This window comes from Pholcus phalangioides, unplaced genomic scaffold (genome assembly GCF_987345545.1).
Source record: "Pholcus phalangioides strain wild (caught in Gottingen) unplaced genomic scaffold, Ppha-v1.0 ptg000027l_1, whole genome shotgun sequence".
Lineage (NCBI taxonomy): Eukaryota > Metazoa > Arthropoda > Arachnida > Araneae > Pholcidae > Pholcus > Pholcus phalangioides.
Window position 1 is genome coordinate 5,874,584 of NW_028301617.1, and position 17,681 is coordinate 5,892,264.

A 17,681-nucleotide genomic window follows, 5' to 3' on the forward strand; every position below is an offset into this window, starting at 1 on the left:
CATCTCAAATAATAAATATCTTCACAACATCCAGTCTTCCGTATATCTTGAATTCTTTTGTTTGTTCTGTTCTTTGAAGAATTTGAACAGCGCGGCTTGAAGTACCTCAGTAACGGTCCAGCATCAACTTCTTAGATGCCCTGGTCGACTATCACAGAGATTCGGAAGTAATCCGTTTGGAGGAGTTTCTTGAGCATCTTGCCGGTCGCCGCGTCCCCTCAACCTATGGTAGACCTCTCGGACGCCAATTTCTCGGACCGATTGGCATGAATCAGGACGCTCACGTCGATGTTCAGAAACGACAGCAACACGTCGGGCATCAACGTGATTCCACCCTCGGGTTTTCGTACTTCGTATGAACAGCGGAGAGTGACATCGTTTCTCTCTATATGTCGCCATCTGGGGGCTAACGTCGTAAGAGCTACGTCAGGAGGCTGTCCATGCACAGTGCCGTTCAGCATTCATACATATGCTCTAAAGAATGAAAATGTCTGTCCTCTGTAGTTCAATGGTTAGAACACTCGCCCGGACAGTGAGAGATTGGTGGTTCGATTCCCCACAGAGGAATGTGAATTTTCTTTCCGAACTACATCTCGATCTCCGCCTGGTTATACAGGCTTTCGTATGACGTCAGTGGTCTCAGCATCCATAGTGCTGAGAACTGTATCCGTAACATCATTCGTCGGGATTCGATGAATTAGCAACTTCTAGAGATAGGCCTCCGCACTCTGCTTGTGATGTCAGTAAGTAGTCCATTTTCCCTCAAAATATTCATTGAAAAAATAATTCTCTTCTCGTGCCAGTATCATCGTTGTGCGAAAAAAGAAATGACCGGGCTCCGCATTGGTGATTCCTATGCCCCCACATCCAATCACTATGCGGTATTTGTGAGCCAACCAGGAAGATTCTACGCCAAAATAAGAAGAAACGAAATAGGATGCTGTTTTTCAAAATGTGTCAAACTTGCTAATGATTGTCTGAATGACGTTTATGGCAAACAGTGCAGACGCCTTCTATCTCTAGGAGGTGCTGGTTGAATGCCGGTGCAATCTACATTGTTTTCGTTTGGCATCCATAGGAGTTAAAAATAAAAATAATTTCAGCATCGAGATGAGATAATTCCAGAATTAATGGAAGAAAGAATTCTAGAATTAATGGAAGAAAGAATTCTAGAATTAATGAAAAAGAGAATTCCAGAATTAATGAAAGATAAAATTGCAGAATTGATCAAAGAGGTAATTCCAAAATTAATGAAAGAGATAATTCCAGAATACATGAAAGATAATTCCAGAATACATGAAAGATAATTCCAGAATACATGAAAGATAATTCCAGAATACATGAAAGATAATTCCAGAATCAAAGAAATAATTCCAGCTCTAATGAAAGAAATAACTTCATCGTTAATGAAAGAAATAACTTCATCGTTAATGAAAGAAATAACTTCATCGTTAATGAAAGAAATAACTTCATCGTTAATGAAAGAAATAACTTCATCGTTAATGAAAGAAATAACTTCATCGTTAATGAAAGAAATAACTTCATCGTTAATGAAAGAAATAACTTCATCGTTAATGAAAGAAATAACTTCATCGTTAATGAAAGAAATAACTTCATCGTTAATGAAAGAAATAACTTCATCGTTAATGAAAGAAATAACTTCATCGTTAATGAAAGAAATAACTTCATCGTTAATGAAAGAAATAACTTCATCGTTAATGAAAGAAATAACTTCATCGTTAATGAAAGAAATAACTTCATCGTTAATGAAAGAAATAACTTCATCGTTAATGAAAGAAATAACTTCATCGTTAATGAAAGAAATAACTTCATCGTTAATGAAAGAAATAACTTCATCGTTAATGAAAGAAATAACTTCAGCGTTAATGAAAGAAACAAATCCCGTACTGATGGAAGAAGTTATCTCAGATGTAGTGAAAGAAATAATTCTAGAATTAATGAAAGAAATTTTTTCAGTATTAACGGAAGAAATTATTTAATCTTTATCTTTACAGGATTTCTCTATCCTTTCTTTTTAAATCTTTGAAAGACAATTAACCGCAATATTTAGAGAGACAACTGTACATTTCAATGGGGAAATTACCAGGCAGGAACTTCGTTCTTCAACGTGTCACGTGATTTGCTTGCTTTCGATGTCGCTGCGGCTCGATGCCTCCTCCAATAATATAGAATCTCGATAACTTAATATAAATTTACTGAGTTTTTTGTTCGGCGATGGTGGCAACGCAAATTCATTGAAACGCTTGTGCAAAAGATATTTTTTTCCCCCACATTCTTTAATGTTAAAAATGGAAAATTAGCAGGGTTATTGTCTAGACATTTTTTTCCCTCCTTTTTTTTTTCTGATGGGGGAATATCGAAAACAGAAGGAATACATGAAGAGTTATTTTCATAGCTAAATATATGTTTTATTCACGAGGATATTTAAGCATTATAATATTAATTTATCGAAGTTCTTTAAACCGTTCTTTTGTTTTTTTCCCATTGACTCTGAGTATTTTGGTGGACTTGGGTGATTATTATTTTGCTTCACTTTGTTGTTCTATATATATAATTTTAGGATAATATAATCGTATCATCGAGTAATATGCAGTGAAATCTCGATATAATTGATACTCTGCGGACCAACGAATCCAAGGGACCATTGTTGTAGAAAGATTATCGTTATATCGAGAGGAAGCAACTAAGAGTATAAGCATTTTCAATCAAGATTTGAGAATATATAGCTGCAGAGGGATTTGTCGTTATATCGAGTATCGTTATAGCGAGGTTTCACTGTATACTGCACTTGGTAATGAGTAGATTTCGAATTAAGTTTAATCAACTGTAAAAATCCGGTGAAAATGCATCGTTTTTTTTTTTTTTCATGGAAAAACACTACTTGTGTGTGTGAGTCATCGTAATGAGAGAGAGATATGATGATGATTTCGGAGGGGGGGGGGAATGCCAATAGTACCAAAATTTCCCTTTTATCCTTATATTGCCATAATCAGCGCGGATAGGATCGGATTCCTGATAAACTTGAATACATAGTACTGCCCCAGCAAAGCTTATTTAGATAGACAATCAGAGGTCGACAAAAACTCATAAAACTTTTCTTTGGATATGTGGTAGACACTCTGATAATGAAAATAATACGGTAACAAACTAGAATCCCTTGCAGCTACGGTGAACATTTTTTTTGTCTTTTCATTTCTGCATACCGGGGCCAATTGGATTGAGATCTACAGTTTATAGCCAATTCCAAAACACAGTTCCAGAGGATGGCGATCGCCCCTTCCAAGATCTGAATGCTACGAGAAACCTATATACTGTGCCTGTACCATAAAATATGAGGCGATCTAACGATAACGAACCTATGAAATAAATCGCCCTAGACCTGTGTCTTTTTTAACGGTGGGCTATACCGACAGCTAGGGGCTTGCACATCTGGGAATGGGGGTTGCCTATGCATAGGTGTATGGACAACCAGGCCACAATTTTTCACTGTCCCATCATTAAAATAATGAAATAGCCCCTGTGCAATCGTGGATTAATAGCAGGAAAGGCTCGAGACAAAAGTCTCACCTGTGCAAGACATCATTTTAGTGCCCCTCTAGCATATAAGCCACATGAGTAAAATTATCTGGGGTAACTCGCAGATTTGTACGTGCCATGAGTAATATGGTAAGAGATAACATAAGCAGTTTAGTTGTCAAAGCTCTTATCCTGAGCTTTATATTCACCAACTTCACATAAACTTACACATATTTCTTGTATATTACCTGAGTTGTGTGTTCCAGCTGGATGAAATGAATCAGGAAAGTTATATACAATGTTACAATATTTTCTACAAATTGTTGCATCCAACACAATCATAGTTTGAAATTCACCGGAAAAAAATTTCATTTTTATTTTTGATTTGGCAGATAGATGGCAACATTTGAACACATAAGAAGCACCATACTTACATGCATTATATTTTCCTCCCTTTCAAACTAACCACGACCAGGGGTGGCACTTCTCTCGGTGCGAGGGCCAAAATAATGATCTGACGCAGTGTCGCGGACCGCACCAGGGACAAAACTCCGGTATATGAGCACCCAGTTGATTCAGGGCTGGAATAAGCACGTGCTTAGGGCATCAGTACAAACGGGGGCACCACAAAAAGATATCAAATGGTTTGTTTTTTTTTTAATGTACGATTTTTTTTTTCAACATCGATCATCCGATAGAAGATTCTAACATTTTAAGAACATTATCGCAAGGGTGGCACAAAAGATGAAAAACTAATAATATTGCAAATCAGACCACATTATTTTGCTGAGTTTTTTGATTAGCTTTTCAAAATTTTCATTAAGAACACCAAGGGCTGTCTTAACATTATCATACGCCTACATACAAAGCGATTTTTCTGAGAGAGGCACTACTGCCTAGATAAAAATTCCTACCTACCTATTTGCATATTTACTCTTGAAAATTGGAACCAGATCTAATTGTCACTTGGCACCCTGGTGCCCAGATGGGTCCATGCAGTAAACCAAGTTCTACAAAATAAAGACATGATTTTTGTGGGTCATTAGTGGATCAACTGTGTAGTTTGATCTATGGAAGTAAAAGAAATTCTACCAAATGTAAATTACAATCTTGAGAATGTATCTAAAAGAAAAACTACCCAATATAACGGTGATTCGTCAGAAATAAGATACCTACTGGCAGGGCCGCAACAGGATACTTGGTTAGCCGGAACAACCACTCATTCAGGCACCCTCCTCGTAATTCTGAAGGATAGGTTAAATGGTGAAATTTGCGTCCCCCTTTTGTGATGCGCCCGAAGCACCAGCTCCCCCCCCCCCCTACTTGCGGCCCTGCCTATTGGTAATATTATGGCCAGTCTAACATTCAATGGTTTCTTCTTGGAGTGTTGTTACACCCTTTATCTCATCAACCGTTCGTCGTAGTGGTGGTATGGTTCTAATTTTAAAAATTCTCAAAACGTGACCAGAAATCACCCAGTTTTGAAGATGAAAATACAGTGTACACAAAATAAAAAATGTAAATTTTTATACCCCCCCCCCCACCCTCCTCTAACTTTCAATTAGACAGTTGTTGCTCTTTCTCTTCTGAGCCCAACAAACAAATTACATGTTTTCTATACTGCATCATTCCCTGAGATATTTTAAATTTAGAAATCAGAGACAGGTCCGGGCTTAGGAGAATTTCGCGACCCAATGCAAAAAAAGTTTATGTAGTTTGTTCCCCGACTTACAAACTTTTCGAGTTACGAACGTAAATCTTGGAGGGTAAATTTTTTTCACAATGAACACGCATTCTATTACATTCGTTTTTTTCATTATTTCAGGAACGCGTATGGATCGTAATCCATTGAGTAATCCGTAACACAATCCATTGAGAGGGAATGGCATTTAAACTAATTTTACAAAATTCATAAATAATTATTAATAATTAGCGTGATCCACCTGCTGACACTTCATCGTGGCTCGATGAACGTGGCTTCAACTTTGAAAATTTTCTGAATTTTTTATCACCATTTTTGTTCAATTAATGTAAATTAATAGAAGTAAAGGAATCAAGTACTAGAATTCCATGACCCCCCCCCCCCCCCCCACAAGTGTGAGGCTGACAGGCAGGATCGTCGTAATAGCATCTTGGTTCCCCGGACCAAGGAACTTTTTGGAGACCCTACCTGAAAAATTCAACTACGTCTCGTTTTTCTAAGACACCTCTTCTCTTGAGGCCCTTCGGGCACGGTCCGGGATGGGGAAGGCATGCGTTAAGATGTCACTGCCTAAGTTTCGCACAAGGCGTCCTCCTTTTTCAGTTTTGAATCTGGTAACCCTATCTGAAGACCACATAATCCGTATTTTCACTTATTTGTTCGATCATCCTTTTTGTCCGAATTGTTTTGTGGAAAGAAACAATTATTTTTTCCTACATAAAAAAAAATCGATTATCTCAAATGTACGAATTTTGTTACTGAAATTTTCAAATACAAATACAACGCCACAACAGGCAAAATGCCCAACGAGGTGGCTGATAAAAAGATGCCCATAAAAATATGGATGTCATATGTTTCAAAAATACAGCAACCCAATTAAAAATGCAATTAACACAAATTACAAACAATATATACACATGACAAAATATTATACAATGCCCATAAAGAATACTTATGGTTGTCTTATTCTAAGAATGGATAGCTTCTCGATTTACCCCAACATGTTTATCGTATTTCTTTTTAAACGTGTCAATTGTGTTACAATTTACTACCTCCGGGGGTAAGCTATTCCATTTATTAACAACCCTATTGGAGAAAAATTCCCTGCGACACCATAACCTTGCATTGTCCCTCACCAATCGATACTGGTGTCCCCTTGTAAAAGCAGTCGATTGGCGGTGTACTAAAAGTTCATGGTCCATCCTATCCATCCCATTGAAAATTTTGAACACTTCGATCATATCTCCTCGACACCTGCGTTCATCCAATGTAAACATATTCAAAAAATGAAGTCTTTCTTCATAACTCAAGCCCTGTGTGCCAATAAGGACACGCGTAGCTCTTCTCTGCACCCCTTCAACCAAGTCTATGTCCCTCTGTAGGTATGGTCTCCAAAACCTTACAGCATACTCCAGTCCAGGACGAACTAAGCCTCGAAAAAGCGGAAGAATGACTTTAGGAGAACGCGAAGAGACCTTTTTGAAAATGAGACCAAGCATTCTATTCGCTTTTTTGACAACCGCTGAACAATGTTCAGAAAAGTCGCTCGTCAATGAGAATTCCCAAATCGGTGACTCTAGTTGCATCCGGGATAGTGACACCATTCAACTCGTAAGAGAACCGTGGGTTGTTCGAACCAAAATGAGCGACCATGCACTTATCTACGCTAAACGTCATGCTCCATTCATTTGCCCATGCTGCAATCCTGTTTAAGTTGGTCTGGAGCAACTCCCTATCGCTTTCATTTCCGATTACCCCCATTAGCTTCACATCATCTGCGAATTTGCTAGTAATTCCATCGATACCCTGATCGAGTTTGTCGATAAAAAGTGAAAAAAGTATGGGGCCAAGGACACTTCCCTGAGGAACTCCACTTGTGACGTCTGTCCAACCAGAGAATTCCCCGTTCACCATAACTCGTTGCGACCTATCTCTTAACCACGATTCTATCCAATTCAGCAAGTTGCCCCCTATTCCAATCTCGTGTAAACGCTTCAAGAGTTTGCCATGTTGGACCCGATCGAATGCCTTCTGGAAATCAAGGTAAACAACGTCGACATTTTTGCTCTTACCCAAAGCCTTAGTCACGTAATCATAGAAGCAAAGGAGGTTAGTTACACATGACTTCCCCTTCCTGAACCCATGCTGATTATCCGACAATACAATATTCTCGTCTATCCACTTCACAAACTGCCTTTTGATGATAATTTCCAAAATTTTCGAGAGGGAGCTCGTCAAACTCACTGGACGATAATTAGACACCACTTCTCTACTACCCTTCTTAAATATCGGAACAACGTTAGCCAGTTTCCAATCTCTCGGGACGATACCCTCAGCAACACTACTCCTGTATATCTGTGCGACTGGCCCCAACAATTCATTAGCACCTTCCCTGAGAACCCTGGGATAGATATCATCTGGTCCTGGTGCTTTGCTTGCACATACATTTCTTAGAAGCTTTAGGACCTCCACGTCTTCCACTTGAATATCGTTGAGCGTTTTATTACCCCATGCAACACCCGTATATCGAATATCATTATCTCCATTAAAAACCGACGCGAAAAAGTCATTGAAAGCACTACACATGCCTACATTGCTCTCTACTTTTGAGCCTCCTATCGAGAGGGGGCCAACTGTCCCCTTACATCCATTATTGATGTATCGAAAAAATGATTTTGGGTCAGTGCCAATGTTATCTGCCAACCTAGATTCAACTTGCTTTTTACTATCCATTATCGCGTTCTTCAACAGTCTTCTCTTATCAGTAAACAATGATAGGTCACCTCGTCCACTTTTATACTCTCTGAATGCTCTTTTCTTTTCAAGATAAAGGTTCCGCACGCTATCCGTGAACCATAGAGGGTGTGATGTACAAACACGCTTTTTTCTAACAAAGGGTATGACGTCGTGCAAAACAGAGGATAGCTTCGTACTAAATTCTTCCCATTGACTTACCACCCCTACTGATTCCAACCGGTCCTTGAAAACTTCCGCTAACCTTCTTCGCAAAACATCAAAGTTAGTTCTCCGAAAACAAGGAACCAGTCTTTTGTTATCAACCTTACCCGAGGAAAAGTTACAGTGAAATCTGACGATACGATGATCACTGGAAGAAAACTCTTCCCCCACCGAAACATGTTCAACTAGATCCTCAGAACTAGTAAGAACTAAATTTCAAAATAGCAGTACCCCTAGTGGCTTCTGATACATGCTGATACAAAAAAATTTCGAGCACCAACTTAAGAAAGTCTCTTTCATACTGATTTCCAGATGAAAGGTTCTCCCAATCAATACCCGGGTAATTGAAATCCCCTAGTATGAGAACCCTCTTTCGCTTACACATGTAGGAAATTTCATCATGCATTTTGGCGATGTAGTTTTGATCCCTATTCGGTGGATTGTAACAAACCCCAACAATAAGCTTATGACGTCTTTTGTTCTCAAGTTCAACCCATATGGTTTCAATATCACTTCTCTGCACGTTACACTCTCTAGCCTTCAAACATGATTTCACGTATATCAACACTCCACCCCCTTTCCTATCAGATCTATTTCTCAAAAAAGTATCGTATCCTGAGATGTGTAAGAAAGATTCATCCCCATCGTTTGCCCAAGATTCTGTAATGGCTATAAGATCCAAGCCCTCCACAACTATCATAGTTTCTAAAAAATCTTTCTTATTACCCAAGCTCCTGGCATTTATTAACACACATTTTAATTTGCCCGGTGGTTTGTTGTCAATCGAGAAGCCATCCAAGTCAGAGGTGGGTAATTCCCCGTCAATACTGTTGTGATTATCATTAACTAACCCGCATTCCCGACTACGTGGTCTGGGAGTAAAAAACCTGACCTAAGACTATCGTAAACCTCCCAGACCCCTCTCTTATTTAGATGGATCCCATCCGAACGAAGCCACCTATCGGTAAATGCGGGAAGCTCCAAGAACGTGACCCCAAGTGAGGAGCAAATGTCCTTCAGGCCTATATTGAATTGGTGGATCCTACTCCTATATCCCCTACTACCCCTTGGCAGCACTGGAATCACTGCCACATCTGAACCCCCCCCCCCCTCCCTAGCGGATAATAGTAAATCCCGGTATTCTGACAGAGACTCACTAATATTCGCTCCTACCTGATTTGTTCCCACCCACAGAATCACCCGCAAGGGCAACTTTCGGCGATGAAAAACGTCTCGAACGTTGCCAATCTTCCCCCCAGGAAGACAACAGCGCTCGAAACCCCGAAAATCCCTACACACTCGGTTCCCAAGTTCCCTAACCATACAATCGCCGATGATTAAACCCCTATCACTATCCCCCTCTACCTCATCCACGACAACCCATTCGCCCTCTAAAATGTCGTTGTTCGTGGAGATTGCTTCTTCATCAACAGGTGGCTCGACGACCAGAGGGTCCGTTATAACCGGGCCCTCTAGCACCCTAACTTTTTCCCGTAAAGCTTCGACCTCGAGTTCCAGCCTTTTTCTATCCAAGCACCCTTTACAATTGAAACTATCAGCTACTATACCCCTAGACCAGGGAAACCTCCCGTCGCAAGCTCTACACAACACTAGTCGAGGTCGAGGCATACTAACACTATTGCTAAAGCTAGATAATAATAATAATACTTAACAATAGGAAAATGAGAAACGTTAACTGGAAATTAAAATAATGTAAAATACATTACTATGCAAAATATACGTAAGAGACTATACGAAAAAATTACGTAAAGTAGAATGCTCAGCACTAAATCACGAAGAATAAAATAAATATGTATATAAAGAATACAACACCCTCTAAAAAAAGTATTAAGCTACGAAGTACAATTTATACTTATTAGAATTAGCTAACTATCTCAAAACACTAACACTACAACAATAGGCCCAAATGGAAGGAAAACAAAGTTATTGAGAGTACCAGGGAAAAAGTATACACTGTTTGCTAACACTAACGTCCAAAAACCTACGAACTTATATCAAAGAAGCGAGCGAACCTGGCGAAAAAACAACGAAAATGAAATGCGAACGAGAAAAATAAATATAAGTCGATCGAAAATACACAACGAAAATTTAAAAAAAAATGAGAGCAATATAATAAAAAAAAAAAAACCACTTATCTCACAATCCAACGTGCGCTAAAAAAAAAAAAAAAAATCACCGCAGAATATGACCCAAAAATAAACAACACGCTAAGTAAAACTCACGAGAACGAAGAAAAACACAAAGAAAGACACAAAATGGCGCACTCAAAGCGTCTCATAAAAAAATTTTATGCCAAAAAAAAAACAACTTTTTTTTTATCATCACATGAGTTGCGTGAAATTTCGAGATTAGATGGCAGCACCAAGAACGCTGTCCCGCAACAACTTTCGTCGGAAGATCACGTGACTCGATGAAAACAAACACATCCCCCCCCCCCCGTTATTTTCTGACGGTATCCATAAGAATTTAAAACAATAAATGAAAGAAATAATTTCAGCATCGATGAGATAATTCCAGAATTAATGAATGAAAATATTCTAGAATTAATGAATGAAAATATTCTAGAATTAATGAATGAAAATATTCTAGAATTAATGAATGAAAATATTCTAGAATTAATGAATGAAAATATTCTAAAATTAATGAATGAAAATATTCTAGAATTAATGAAAGATAATTCCAGAATGAAGGAAAGAGGTAATTCCAAAATTAATGAGATGTTATTTCAGAATTAATGAGATGTTATTCCAGAATTAATGAGATGTTATTCCAGAATTAATGAGATATTATTTCAGAATCAATGAAAGAAATAATTTCAGAATCAATGAATGAAATAATTTCAGCATTAATGAAAGAAATAATAATTAATAAAGGAAATAATTCCAGAATTAATGAAGGAAAATCCAGAATTAATGAAGGAAAATCCAGAATTGATGAAAGAAATTATTCCACATTAATGAAAGAAATTCCACCATTAATGAAAGAAACGATTCCAGTATTAATGAAATAAATAATTTAATATTTTTTCATCTTTATATGAGTTCTCTACGCTTTTTTTATTCTTTAAAACCCAATATTTACAGACCGAACTGTACTATTTCTATGGGCAAATTGCCTGGCGGGAACTTTGTTTTCACCGAGTCACGTGATTTCCTTGCATTTGATATCGCTGCAGTCGCGGCGGCTGGATGCTTCCTCCAGTAATATAATCTCGATGCAAGCCTCATAATCTCTGTCGTCTGCTTCTCTCCGGGTTACTTGTTTAGGACGTCTCCTTGTGTCCTGAAAAAATTACTGAACTGGAAGTTCGAACTGTCAGTTCTGTTTGTCAGCTTAGCTTGTAGGGAACCGAACAAACCGACTTCTTGTCTGTCGTCTGCTCGAACTGTCAGTTCTGTTTGTCAGCTTAGCTTGTAGGGAACCGAACAAACCGACTTCTTGTCTGTCGTCTGCTCATTAAGAGGTACTTTGTTTTGGACGTCTCCTTATGCTCGAATAAAATAACCGAACTTTCAGTTTAAATTTCCAGTTCAGTTTATGAGCTTTGCTTATAAGGAATTGAGCGGAATAAAGAATATAGTTTTTTTACTTTGAACTTCATCATCACCACATGAGTCACTTTTCAATTTGAGAATAGATGGCAGCACATTACTATAAAGTGAAGTGTGGGAAAATTCACTTTTTACGATCTTACCTGTCGTGTGCTTGTTTGGAAGTTCTTTGTTTTGGATATCTCCTTGGGTCTTGAAAAAATTACTGAACAACTGATTTCAGTAACTGAAGAATATTCTCATCGAGGGGAATATTCTTTGGAGAAGGACTAATTATTAATAACTTAAGAATAATTCTTATTATTTTCTTTAATAATATTCCCCAGTAATTTATGAAAGCTGCGAATGGAGCAGAGGCAGAAATATTCAGTTGGGAAAGAAGCCGAGACAGACATCTTAAACTGCGAAATGAGTGGAGGCAGAAATATTCAGCTCCGGAATGAGTGGAGGCAGAAATATTCAGCTCCGAAATGAGTGGAAGCAGAAATATTCAGCTGCGAATGGAACGAAGGCAGGTATCTTCAGTTACTAATGAAGCCGAGACCGCATCTTTAGTTGCGAATAAAGCCGTGGCAGACATCTTCAGCTTCGGATCCAGGGCGATGTGTCGAAGAAGCGACTTCCTGTGTAGGTGCATTGGATTATCCGTATTTCCACGAGATAGACAAATTTCTCCCATATTATTCGGCTCTTGGGAGGGGCGATCGCCCCCGTCTGGATCCGCACTTGGGAACTGCTCTAAGAGGAGTGCAAAATTCGAGTTGGAAAAGTGAGAAGCTTCGTCGACAAAAAACAAAAAAACACTAAGGAAACTAAAAATAGGTTCCGCACAAGTACAGATATCTTTTCGAGTCACCCCTGTCCTTAACGCATATTGGTGCATAAGCCCCCCCCCCCCTAGAAGCAGGGCAGCTTTGTCACATTGTTTTACAGGATAATCATTACTATGTAATAAATTTATTAAAAAACCATGGACCCCATATCCTACAGCATGGCTCCTGGGCTGGGATCTCTGGTACGCCTCCGGGCCAAACCTTTCATGTCCTCCTCCCCCCAGAGTAAGTTTATAATGTGGGAAAACACAAAAAAAATTATAATTTTCGTCCCGTGTTTGCTCTCCATCTAGTTGCGGTCCTCGGGAGCAGCGTGTCTTGTGACCCGGACGTCGGACCAGAGGGGGTGGGCACCAAAATGCGTCTTTGCCCCAGCTGACTAAGCATCTAGTTGCAGTCCTGCCTGCTCTTGTGGGAAGGGCCGCAACTAGTGGGGGTAGGCAAGCGATGGGGGTGGCAGAGAGGGCACCAAACATTACAAAGGGCGCCAAAATGTGATCTTGCCCGGCCAACCAACCTATCCAACCCTGTTGCGACCCTGCTTGTGGGAAGGAGCCTATGGGGATCCACCCATGGACTTAGCGTGGCTTCTCGGGGCCTCTTGAAAAGACTTATTATCATGGAAAATAAGTGAATATTTTTTTGTAAGCCCCCCTATTTGCTCAAGGCAGTACTCTGATTGTCCCAGCCCTTTTACGGGCCAGTTTCCACCCGGAGGCCTCAGAATAATAAGATTTGGTAAACTTTTTTTCGGATCATTTTTTCATACGAGTTAGGTGAGCATTTTCAGCCAGAAGTGGGGTGGGGGCTCAGATATATCACTTTGTTCGGGTGCCAGGGCCGTCTCAAGATCACCATGGGCCCCGGGCCAAATGATTTTTCCTGAGGCCCTACCAGGCAAATTTACATGTATGCACCTCGAAAACTTCGCCTGTGTCTCATTTATGTGAGGCCCTTTTTCTCTTGAAGCCCCACAAGCCGTGCCCCAGTGGGTTCATGCGGTAAGACGGCACTGCTGACAGGGCTGCAGTCCTAGGATACGGGACAATAACCATTTTTTTTTACATGCAATAAATTTAGTACAGAAGGATCCGTGATAAGTCTGTGACTTGGGGCCTGCTAAAGATCTCAGCCTAGGGGCCCCGCTCCAGGATGTGGGGAGGAGGATGTGGAATTCACAAAAATAAAGAAAAACATTCTGAAACACGTGAGAACTACATTTGAAAATGTAGATTAATTTAAAATTTTACTACTGTATATTCCACTTATAACACGTTCCCATTTAGAAAGTTTTCTCGCTTACTACGACTTATTTTCGTAATCCTAACTTTTACTAACACTCATTGAAATTTCCCGTTTAAAACGTTTTCCCGCCAACAACGTTTTTCATGAGTTCTTGGAAAACGCTATAAGTGGGATTCACTGTATATGAGCTCTTCAATGTTATTGCTTGTTTATAACCAAGAGTTTCTTACAAACAAAAATCCAAGATTGAAATCTCAGTATTTGAATATTCAAATTCAAAAAGACGCTCTGGAATAAGTTGTGTCGTATATTAACAACACTAGCCGCAAAATTAGCCTAAACCTCAGATATAATTTATTTAATAGTAGGCAATGAACTACCGGGTCTGTAAGCAACGTAGCCCACATTCTAAATGTTCGGAATTTGTGCTCTTAAATGTTTTCATGCATGAACTCTCTATTCACGAGCAGGATCGGTTCTGGATATTTTTCAAGTGTAAGCGAATGATGTTTTGGTGGTAAAAAAAATTGGCCCTTTCAGTTGGCGCCTTTTGCGGCCGCGTAGTTCCAAAGATTCAAGATCTGTTCATGAAACAAAATATCTCTAATCTAATGTTGGTACTGTACTAAGGGAATAATTAGATTGAGGAAAAAAAATCAGAGAGAAACGTTCTTACCCTTTTTCGGAAGTTCAGTAGTAAACATTGTCAAAATTTAGAATTTATATATTGTATATCCGTCTTCTGGAATATGTGAGAGAGTGATTCGGAGATGGGGGGTGGTGTTTATGAAAGAAAATTTCGAAGAAGTTCTCAAACCTCCTTAGGGAAACATCAAGGCATGACAGTTCAGAGGTTCCCAGGAAGGCATGCATTACACTCCGAACAATCTCCTCGACAATCGATGTTGCCTCGCCCCCCGGGCAATCGTCATCTAGAGATATCCATGCTACAGTCTACTATGGAACATCAATAGTCGAAGCATCGCCGAATGAAACTGCAAACATTCACCTTGTGCGCTTTATTGGTACTTCCAGACCAGATGGTTTATCTCCCAAATTCCATCAATTGTCATATTAGACTCTTTGCAGATGATTGCGTCATCTACCAAACAGTGCACAACGAATCTGACCAAGCATCTCTCAAAAATAACCTCAACATTGTCTCTGAATGGTTCTCGTCCTGGCAATTACCCCCCTTAATTCTTCAAAAACAGTTTTTATGAGAATTACTCGCAAAAGACTTCCCCTCGTTTCTTCTTACACTATCAATAACTCCTTGATCACCGAAGTTTCTAATTATAAATATCGATGTGGCTGAAGAAAGATCCCCTAAAAATATGGATGTGATTTAATACAGCTTTGACTTACACTGTACAATAGGAATCTTCAACGCATGGTGGCCCTCGAAGTTTTTTACTGTATGGCACGCATACGAAAATTTTTACATAGTGACAGAATTTATGGAAACCCTGAAAAAAAAATCTTAATGAAAAAATGTACTTCAGAATTGGTAAAATAAATACTGTAATTGAACGTGTGTAAGGAATCTCCTGATTTCTTTTATTGAAATTCGGAAAAAAGCTGAAGCGTTATATCAATAGTACTATCCGTGTGTAAGATATTCCTCTTGTATTTGGGACTCAATCTTTGGCAAAATGGGTTTTCTTTATAAACGTTAGAATACAGTAATTTAATCTTCTATAGAGTACAATGTCGAACAGAACAGTTGATCAAGTAAGACAGAACTGTGCAGAACGAAGTACAACATAGGAAACGGTATCAGTATCAAAAAAATGCCGGAATGGTGAAAATAATGTATAGATCATCGTGCTTATATTACTGGAGGGAGTATGACGTCAGCGGTCTTCGCTTTGGCAGTGCTGAGAATAACATCATTCGTCGGAAGATCACGTGACCCGGTGAAAACACACTATCACTCCTTATTTTCTTACGGCATAAATAGGAGTTCAAAACAATAAATGAAAGAAATAATTTCAGCATCCATGAGATAATTCCGAAATTAATGAAAGAGATAATTTCATCATTAATGAAAGATAATTTCCGCATCCATGAGGTAATTCCGAAATTAATGAAAGAGATCATTTCATCATTAATGAAAGAGATAATTTCATCATTAATGAAAGATAGATCCAGAATTAAGGAAAAATATATCAAAATTAAGGAAAGAGATAATTCCAAAATTAATGAAAGCGGTAATTCCAGCATTAACCGAAGATAATTTTAACATTAACCGAAGATAATTTTAGCATTAATGAAAAATAATTCTAGAATTAAGGAAAGAGATAATTCCAGCATTAACGAAAGATAATTCCAAAATTAATGAAAGATGATTTCAGAATTAATGAAAGATATAGTATAGTATAGAACCGAGCACGCCCGAGCTCTGTCGCTTTTGCGATATAAGCTCATTGATCGTGAGATCGTGGGCGTGCCGAAAAAAACTAAAGCCGGCCGGGAAAGCACACCCGGTTCGGACCAACATCCCGCCAACCCCCCCAAGCAGCACAACCACACCCAAACCCCCAATCCCAGGGCACATCACCGCTTGACAAAGCCAGGACAGCACCGCGGGCACGACCCCCCTCAGCCCCACACCCGCGACAAGGCCCCGCCGGCGCGGTCCACAGCGCCCCAATACGCTGTGAAAGAGATAGTTCCAGAATTAAGGAAAGAGATAATTCCAGAATTAAGGAAAGAGATAATTCCAGAATTAAGGAAAGAGATAATTCCAGAATTAAGGAAAGAGATAATTCCAGAATTAAGGAAAGAGATAATTCCAGAATTAAGGAAAGAGATAATTCCAGAATTAAGGAAAGAGATGTTTCCAAGATTAGTGAACGGAATAATTCCAAGATTAGTGAACGGAATAATTCCAGCATTAACGAAAGATAATTCCAGCATTAACGAAAGATAATTCCAGCATTAACGAAAGATAATTCCAGCATTAACGAAAGATAATTCCAGCATTAACGAAAGATAATTCCAGCATTAACGAAAGATAATTTCAGCATTGACGAAAGTGGTAATTCCAAAAATAATGCAAGTGGTAATTCCAAAAATAATGCAAGTGGTAATTCCAAAAATAATGCAAGTGGTAATTCCAAAAATAATGCAAGTGGTAATTCCAAAAATAATGCAAGTGGTAATTCCAAAAATAATGCAAGTGATAATTCCAGCATTAATGAAATATAATTTCGGAATTAATGAAAGAGATAATTTAACATCGATGAAAGAGATAGTTCCAGAATTAATGAAAGAAAAATTCTAGTTTTAATGAAAGATATAATTCTAGTTCCAAAATAAATGAAAGCGATAATTCCAGCATTATTAAAAGATGATTCCAAAATAAATGAAAGCGATAATTCCAGCATTAATGAAAGATGATTCAAAATAAATGAAAGCAATAATTCCAAAATAAATGAAAGCAATTATTCCAGAATTAATGAAAGAAATAATAATTTATAAAGGAAATAATTCCAGAATTATTGAAAGAAAATTCCATAAATGATGAAAGAAATTTTTCAGCATTAGTGAAAGGAATTATTCCAAGTATTATATTGAAATAAATAATTTAATCTTTTTCATCTTTAGATGGGTTCTCTATCCTTTTTTTTCATCTTTAAAACACAATATTTAGAGACTCAAATGTACATTTCTATGGGGGGTTTCTCACCGTCACGTGATTTCCTTGCATTCGATGTCGCTGCCGTTGCTATATACTCCCTGCACTAATTAATGTTTTAAAACTGCGGGACATATGGTCATATACGCGTTGTAAAAGAAACGTTCAGGGGGAAAAAGCCAAGTAGCTGA